Raw genomic sequence first — 8,481 nt, forward strand, 5'->3', positions numbered from 1 at the left:
ATGGGTAGCCTCACCTTGGCATTCCATAATGTGCACTGGTTTGTGTTGTGACCTGACCTGGCTCGACCCACACTCTATTCTGGTGCTCAGATTTGCCAGTGGGTGACGTGAACTGGTTCAGTCTGGTCTGCCCCCCACCCCCGTACCAAATGTATGCCAGTGGGTACCTTTCCATGGCCTGCTCTGGGCTGTTTCCTTCCATGCTTTTTGCGCTTACCTGCAGGGACTGTGTCCTGCCAGAGGAGTTGTCCAGACTCCTCCATCAGAATCCCAATGCCAGGTTTTGCGCATACCAGTGGATCCATGAGTCAGCCCTACTCAGTTCATCTCCTGTCCTAGTAGGAACAGTGGCCTTTCCTTGCTGGCCTTCAACCCAATCTCGTCCTTACTGTTGGTTGTTTCAGCACAGCCAAGGCTTGTCCATACCCACACACAGCTCACACATGACTTGGTAGGGGCTGAGAGCTAGCCTAGTCCAGTCCACATCTACCCTGGTCCTCCAGAGCACCAGATGGTGTTGGAGTCTAGCCCAGCTTGGTGCATCCAGTCCCAGCCCACACTTGTGTCAAGGGAGACTACAACCATATCCAGATCAGAATGCAGCACCTATTCCAGCCTCCGTGCTCCTCTGTGGGAACCTCAACCCAGCTAGGGTGTCCCCTTAGCTCCCCAACTGGGCCTGTTCCCAGCCATAGATTGTGCACATGCCAGTGGTTGCTGTGACCCAGCTTGGCACAGCCCCTCACCTGTCCTGACCTCTGCCTTAGACACTGTGGCTTAGTGTCCCTGACTCACACTGACCAGTAGGTGTAAGAGCCTAGCCTGGCATGACCTTCGCTCTATCCTGCTTTCTAATTTTGCTTGTGGGCTAAGGCTTGCTCAGTCCTGCCTGACCAACCCACACATTAGCCAGCTGTTGGAGCTACTTTGCCCAGCTTGTCTGACCCCCAAGTCTACACCATGTGTTCACCAGTGGGAGCTATGACCCACCAAGGGAGTTTCCCAGATTCCTCCACTTGATCCACTCCCAGACCCTGTTCTCATACATGCCATTGGGTTTTCGGCCAGTGTCTGGCATAGTCTGACCTTCCGTTTGGCCGTGTATGAGCTGGTGAATGTTGCAGCCTGGCCTACCTCACACCCTAGTCAGGATGCACATTCGGGTGCTGCTTCCTTGACCAGTCTAGACTGTTGTGGGTTCCTTTACCTGTGAGTGATGGGAGGTTCCTTGGTCACATCTAGCTTAGTCCATCACCACCACACCTCTTAAGCTAACCAGTGGGACAAGTATTTCCACAGGGTTTGGCCTGCACACCCCCCACAGAATCTACCCCCAGAAATAGTTCTCTCATGTGCTCGTTGATGTCATGTTCCTGCCTGATGTGACCTGTCTCCTGATGCATCATTATGTCAGGTAGTAGAATATGATCCTGCTAGACAAGCCCCGAGCCTTAGCATTTGCATGGACTGGTGTTCGGTGGTCAGCATTGTTCTGTGACAACAAATTCTACACAAGATTCAAAGGAGGCTGATATATCAGTCTTATCCATAAGGATCATCTGGTCCGTCTCCATTCTACCAAGTCTTAGTACCCTTGCTTGCTTTCAAAGGAAAAGTTATTCTGTCATTGTTAGTCTTCAGGATTGATTTGAAAAAAATAGAAGCACAGTGGTCTCAACATGGAGTTACCTAAGCAGCAATTCAAAGCCCCCAAACCCCAAAGCTCGCAGCAGGGAGGCCAGCAGGTGGAGCCTAGTGCGAAAAGGCAAAATGGTCACCCTGGGACAGCTCACTGCATGTATGTGGTGGCTGGAATTGGGACTCTGAGCATGAAGACGATCCCGGCCTGGCACCCAGCAGTAGCCAACAGGCTGCTGAAGGTTTAACCCCCAGACCCCCTGATTGTGGATTATACACTTTAGTTCTGTTAAGTGATTTCTCCAGTCGTATACTTTGATTACTTATGTATTTATTTTTGTTTAATTTCAGATTTTGGTTTGTGTTTATGTTGTCTCCTAAAATTTTCTTTTGACTATAACAAGTTATATGAAAATAATAAAATGCTAGTTTTGATTATAAAATGAGGAAAAGAGACAAACAGATAAAAAAACACGCTAAATTTGTGTTCCATTCCTTTCTTACTTTTGAGTTAAAAAATATTTATTTTATTTTTATTAGAAAGGCCAACTTTGCAAAGAGAAAGACATACATAAATAAAGCTCTTCCATCTGCTGATTCATTCCCCAAGTGGCTTCAACTGCTGGAGCTTAGCCAATCTGAAACCAGGAGTCAGGAGTTTCTTCCAAGTTTTTCAAAGTTCCAAGGCTTTGGGTCATCCTTGACTGTTTTGCCAGGTTTCAGGCAGGGAATTGGATGGAAAGTGGAGCATCCGGGACATGACATGGCACCCATATGGTATCCTGGCACCTACAAGGTGAGAATGTAGCCACTAAGCCATTGCACCAGGCCCTCCTTTTGAATTTTTGTTATAATATTTTTATGGCATTTAAACTTATTCTTCCTCAGTTGGAGATTTATATACAGTAGTTAAGTATTGAATATTTACAATTTACTGTAGTATTTCTGTTGAAAAAAATATATAAAAAACCTGATTAAATAGTGAAGTACTGTCATTTGGGATTTATCATATGTCACAGCTTAAAGAACTAGTCTTCAGCAAATATTAAAAAAAATCTTGGTAAAGTAGGCAATATTTATCAGAGACGTTGATTTATCAGAAAAAAAAATCCATTAAGTTTCACCTGAAAATACATTGCACAGTTCTTTGTATAAATATCACAATTAAAGAAAATAAGTATGGCAAGCAGTACAGATGTCGCCCTTGACCTCTGTACATATTGATTGTCTCATTTAGTTATGACACGTTATAACATTTGGAACGTTTATTGCAGTAGAGATGAAATTACTTTTGATTTATTTTATTTTGGAAAAGAAACAGAATGAGAAAAGGGACAGAAAATAATGAGAGAGAGAGCTTTTGTCCATGGGATCACTCCCTAGCTGGCTGTGATGACTAGCACTGGCACAGGCTGAAGCCAAGAGCCCGGAGCCAGACTGTGTCTTGTATTTGGAACATAGAGCCAAAATACTTGGGTCTTTTGCTGCTGCTTTTCCCAAGCCATCAGCAGGGAGCTGGATTGGAAGTAAAGCAGCCGGGACATCAACCTGTGCCCACACAGTATTCTGCCTTCACAGATAGCAACTCTGCCTGCACACAATACTGGAACTACAAATGCTTTATTTACCACTTTAAATCTTTTGATTGTTCTGAATTCGTACATACAGTTACTATTACCCATGAGTTATCTTTCTGTTTTTCTTTTTTAAAAATAGGGAATGCATCGTGAATCTACATGTCACCCTTTCGCCAGGACCATGCTAATCTTCTCTGTATCTTTCCAATCTTAGTTTATGGTTTGCTGAAGTTAGCACTGTGTTTTCTGACATTTCTTACCTTTTAACATCTCTCTCTCTTTTTGTTCTGGTTGAAGAACTCCCTTTAGCATTCTTATAACACAGGTCTGGTGGCAACACATTCACTCAAAATTTGGGAATGTATCCCCCTAACCTCCAACATCTGAAGAATTATTTCTCTGGATGTAGTGTGCTTGTCTGTCATTTTTCCCCTCAGTACTACAGAAGTTTCAACATTCTCCCTTATAGTCTGTAAGTTTTCATCAGAGAAGTCAGGTGTATTGGGACCTGTTTATGTGGTACTTGCTTTTATCTATCTATCTATCTATCTATCTATCTATCTATCTATCTATCTCAGATCTTATTTTTGCTTTAATTTTGAAGAGCTTGATACAATGTGTCTTGGGGTATACTTGGTTGGGTTGAGTCTGAATGGTAACATTTGACTCTCTGCTTATATGATGCTTAGGTGGGCTCACTGCAAAAAATTGCACAAATCAGCCTCTGGTGGTGCTGTGTAGGGTGTAAAATAGCTCAACCACGATCAGAGAACTCTGCTAGACTCTTTAGAAGGTCCACGGGCCCCATCTGCTGGTACTGGACTGGGGTTAATAACCATCGGAAGCTGCTAAGTGCTGTTTTAATTTTAGTATTTAGCAGTTTATAGCGTTGAAGCATAATTTTGCTGAACCTGTTTTTCGGGTTGTTGTTCCGATGACCTTGGATCCTGTAAGGCAGGATTTGGGCTTCTTCCATCCCATGTGGTAGATCCAAATGGGGGTGGATGACCTCAGAGTTCTCAGCCTCCGAAGGCACTCCAATTCCCCGTGGTCTCCTTGGCAGTTGGGATGTAGTCCTCAGTGCTCGTACTGATAGTCCTTGGTGAGGATCTGGGAGTCTTCAGGGTTGGGATACAAACCTCCTCCTGTCTGGCTGCTCCACTCTGGGGTGCCCCCCTGCTCTGTGCGTATGACCTCCTGTGAAGAGGTTGTTAGGATTGCTCCTGATTCCCCTCATATGCCTTTGTAGTTTTGCTATTGTCTAATGCTGATTCGAGTCTGTTGTCTATGAGTTACCAGTTATGATCCTGATAGGTTATACTTCCCGTCTTCCTCACACATTCTAGGGTGATTTAAGATTTCTCTGCTCTCCCTCCCCATTTCTGAGTAGCAGAGAGCCTGACAAGTATATTAGGTTTTACAATTCTTTGATGTAGATCATAAGCAGTCTGACTCATATCGATTGTTGGTTCATTGGTTACTTCACAATATCTTATTGCATGAGATACAGGCTGTTTAGGGTTGAAATAATATTACTTTTTTTTGGATTGACATCTTTTCATAACAGCCATATCAACAACAACAACAACATCAACAACAAATTATATCACCCTGAAAAAATAACATGCCACTGAGTAACCAACACATGCACGACAAAAAGGAAACACAGAAGTCTTTTGGGAAAAATGTTGCCATCGTATACTTCATGAGCATGTGATGAATTCTACTAGAGAAAAGAGATTATTTGGAATTAACTAAAGTGAAATAAAAAACATCAAAACACATGGGATACAGCCAAAAAGCAACCAGACCATCAAAAAAACAGTACAGATTGGACTGTTGGAATTACACTTTCCATGTTGGCTTCCTTATATGAGAGAGAATATATGGTATTTGTTCTTTTGTGATTGACTCATTTCACTGAGCATGATGGTTTCTAGTTGGGACTCCCTGGTTGTAAATAGAATAATTTCATGCTTCTTAATAGCTGAATAATATTCCATGGAGTAGATGTACCACAGTTTCTTTAACCACTCTTTCTTGGACGCACATCTGGTTTGTTTCCATATCTTTGCTATTATAGATTGTGCTGCTGTAAATATAGGATTACAGATCCCCTTCTCACATGCAGATTTCACTCCTTTTAGGTATATTCCTAGGAGTGGGATAGCTGGGTCATGTGGCAGGTTTATTTGCAATTTTCTAAGCACTCTCCATACTGATTTCCACAGTGGTTGTACTAGCCTACACTCCCACCAGCAGTGAAGGAGGGTGCCTTTCTCTTCACATCCATGCCAGCAGGTGTTGTTATTCGGGTTCTGAATGTGGGCCAGTGTCACTGGAGTTAGGTGGTACCTCAAGGTGGTTTTCATTTGTATCTCTTTTATGGCTAGGGAGAGCAGGCTCCTTTCCTTAGGACAGGTTTCTAAGCTGTGTCACCCACAGGTCTACAGTTTGATTTTACTTATTGTGTTTGGTGCTCACTTCTTTGCACTCACTGTGCCACTTCCTCCAGTGAGTTTCAGGTCTTAAATCTTGTGTTAGGTTTCTACCACAGTCTCTGTAGCCTCAGATCCTGGCTTAGCTCTCCACCTCCTGTGATCCTGTGCTGTGGCTGCACTGTGGTCTGTATGAGTTTTCTCCCACTTTCAGTTTGAGCATTTCCCAGAATCAGTGAGATACCAGGTGTCCTAAATAACTAGGTTGTTGGTGGTGCTGATCTTGCCAGAATCTGTTGGCCAGGTCAGTTAGCTTAGTGCATGTCCAGTGCACATGCGGCTCACTGTTTTCTCTTCATTATCACAGCCTTTGCCATACGGTACAACATGTTACCTGATGTGCCACTGGTGGAGTTTTGGGTCTGCCGTCTGTTTGGTCTGGGGGCTACCCAGGCCTATTTTTGGGAGAACCAGTTGGATGCCAATGTGGTGCAATGCAATGAACCAGAAATGAGTTCACTCCCAGCTTAGTGCATGCACAGTCCCATTCTACAGCCTTTGCCTCCCTACACAAATCGTGCCTGATGTGGCTCTGGTGGGATTCTGAGCTTTGGTGTCCACATTGATCTTGTACCACCTGTTTGGAGTAGATTGCTCTATCTCTGTTCTTAGTCAAATTAAACCTATCAGCAAGATGGGCAATTATTTGCCTGGGATCACCCCCTGAACTCCTGGGGATTTTCCCTTCTCATTTGGTTCCTGGTGGAGCTCTGGCTATCAGTGGGTCTCAGTTTGCTGCTCACTGAATTCTTGTGGGGTATCTAATCTCTGCAGTAGCACACTGTTGTTTCTGCTGTTTCTCTGTGTCTGTTAGTCTCTAGGTGCCACCCTGTTGTTGGCTTGTCCTATCATATTCCCTGGAATGTGGCCTCTCTGCTTCACCCTGGCTTATGATTCTCTGTTTAAACATGCCCTGGACCTTAGTCCACCATCTTCATTCTCAGTTCTATGTATTTCATGCCAAAACTCAGCCTTAACCATGGTGTAGGGTAAGCAGCTCACAAGACAGGTAGTCAAAGTGAGTGTTCCCAGAAGCATAAAGGAAATAAGTGGTGCTGGACAAAAGTAGTGTTTCTTTGTAACTGTATAAACTTTGCAGAACAGATTTCAAGAATAAGAAATTTAAAATTTTTGAATTTATGAATTGGTTTAAAAGTATAATCTCCGTCACAAATTCCTGGTGTTCATAACTAGAAAAATTAAAAATACTGTGTCAATTGAAGTAGAGTATCTGAGACCACAAAACTGTTATTACATGGAAATCATATGATCTTCAGGAGACATGGTACACCAGCATCAAGATGGCACTTTAAGTTACAGCTGCATTTGAAGCATCCTTCTAGATTAATTCTTGCAAGTATTTCAACTATTTTCTGAATTGAGCCTGAGTAAAAGCTACCCTCTTCACAATATATTTTAAATTCACTATAAACCATATTGTTTTTTTTCAGAATAACTATATGGTGGTTTTTAACAAACCTCTTTTTCCAGATTAATCATGACTTAAAGAATTCCTCTGAGTATTGTTGAAATATAAATGCCCAAAAGAGACCTTTCTGTTATTAAAATCTGGATTTTAAAGAGCAGTGAATGATAAATCAGTAAGAGATTCCAATTACAGAGAGGTGACTTGATGTATATTCCTACTTAAAAGTGCTGTATGTGGTTAAAGAACAGATATTAACTATCTAAGGTAGAATGTAAACAAGGCTTCATGTTTATTCAGTATTTTATTTTCCATATTTTCATGATTTGAGATGTATCATTAAGATACATTTAAAATGCTGAAGACTGCCAGAAACAGCTAATGTATACCCTGAAGACATCATTTAGTCACCCAGAGAGACGTTTAATTCTTATTCTGTCTGTATAATGACACTGCTTCTAGAATTTTAAGAATCAATGTTGTATTGATGAGGACTTCAAAAAAATAAGCAATCATAAATAAATTATTTCAGTACTGGAATTAATGAGATGATAATGAATAATGTACAGCTTAAAAGTCTATGTTGTAACATATTTACTGAACCAGTGTTACATCCATCTCCAAAACAAACCAGAAATGTGTAATGTATTATCATGTAGCCACTTAACTTTTCTAATTCTTCGCTCTTATTTGTTTGGAGAGGGAAAATGTCAAGAAAACTGTCTTCAAATTTAGCAGCAAGTCACTGCTGCCAGCATTATTAAAGCTTAAGTGTAGGCTAGTTCTCTGTGCCATAGTTTATATATGAACAATATTAATCATTGTCATCATCAGCAGCAGCATCATAATCATCACAGTTGCCTTTATCCATGGTTCTTAGAGTAAATCTTTAATAAAAGACTAAATGCAGGAGTTAAGTTGGGTTCTGTGACCCCAGGGATCAGACAGGTGTGATAGCAAATCAGCATACGGAAAGGGGCAGTGCAAGAATATCTTGTCAAGGTGACTGCTGTAGCAAGTGATTAGTTTCTTGAACCCACAGGACTGCTGAAGAAGCCGGACATCCTGTGCCTGGAGATCCTCTGTATGTAGCGAAGATGCCAGAGAGCATATACTCCCTGGCTTTTCTCACTGAATGGATTGACACTCTGATAGGAAAAACAGATGATGAGAGCTGTCACCTTCATGTGCTGCTTCACAACACAAGCTACTGCATCTCAAATACTTTTACTTCAACTCCAATACCTAGATTATAATATTCCTTTAATTCTCTCCATGTCCTCATACTCCTGACTTCAAATATCATGAGTTCATTCCCAAAGAAGTATCTCCTATGCTGCTT

The 8,481-nt window shown here is 41.9% G+C and overlaps 1 non-coding gene across 1 annotated transcript; it reads right to left on the bottom strand.

Moving 5' to 3' along the window:
- Positions 1-3,346: 3,346 nt before the first annotated feature.
- On the bottom strand, positions 3,347-3,451 carry LOC118758957 (U6 spliceosomal RNA). The gene has a single exon (XR_004995900.2). It is a non-coding gene; the product is annotated as a U6 spliceosomal RNA (small nuclear RNA).
- Between the last annotated feature and the right edge of the window lie 5,030 nt (positions 3,452-8,481).

The sequence above is a fragment of the Ochotona princeps genome, chromosome 3 (assembly GCF_030435755.1).
Source record: "Ochotona princeps isolate mOchPri1 chromosome 3, mOchPri1.hap1, whole genome shotgun sequence".
Classification (NCBI taxonomy): Eukaryota; Metazoa; Chordata; class Mammalia; order Lagomorpha; family Ochotonidae; genus Ochotona; species Ochotona princeps.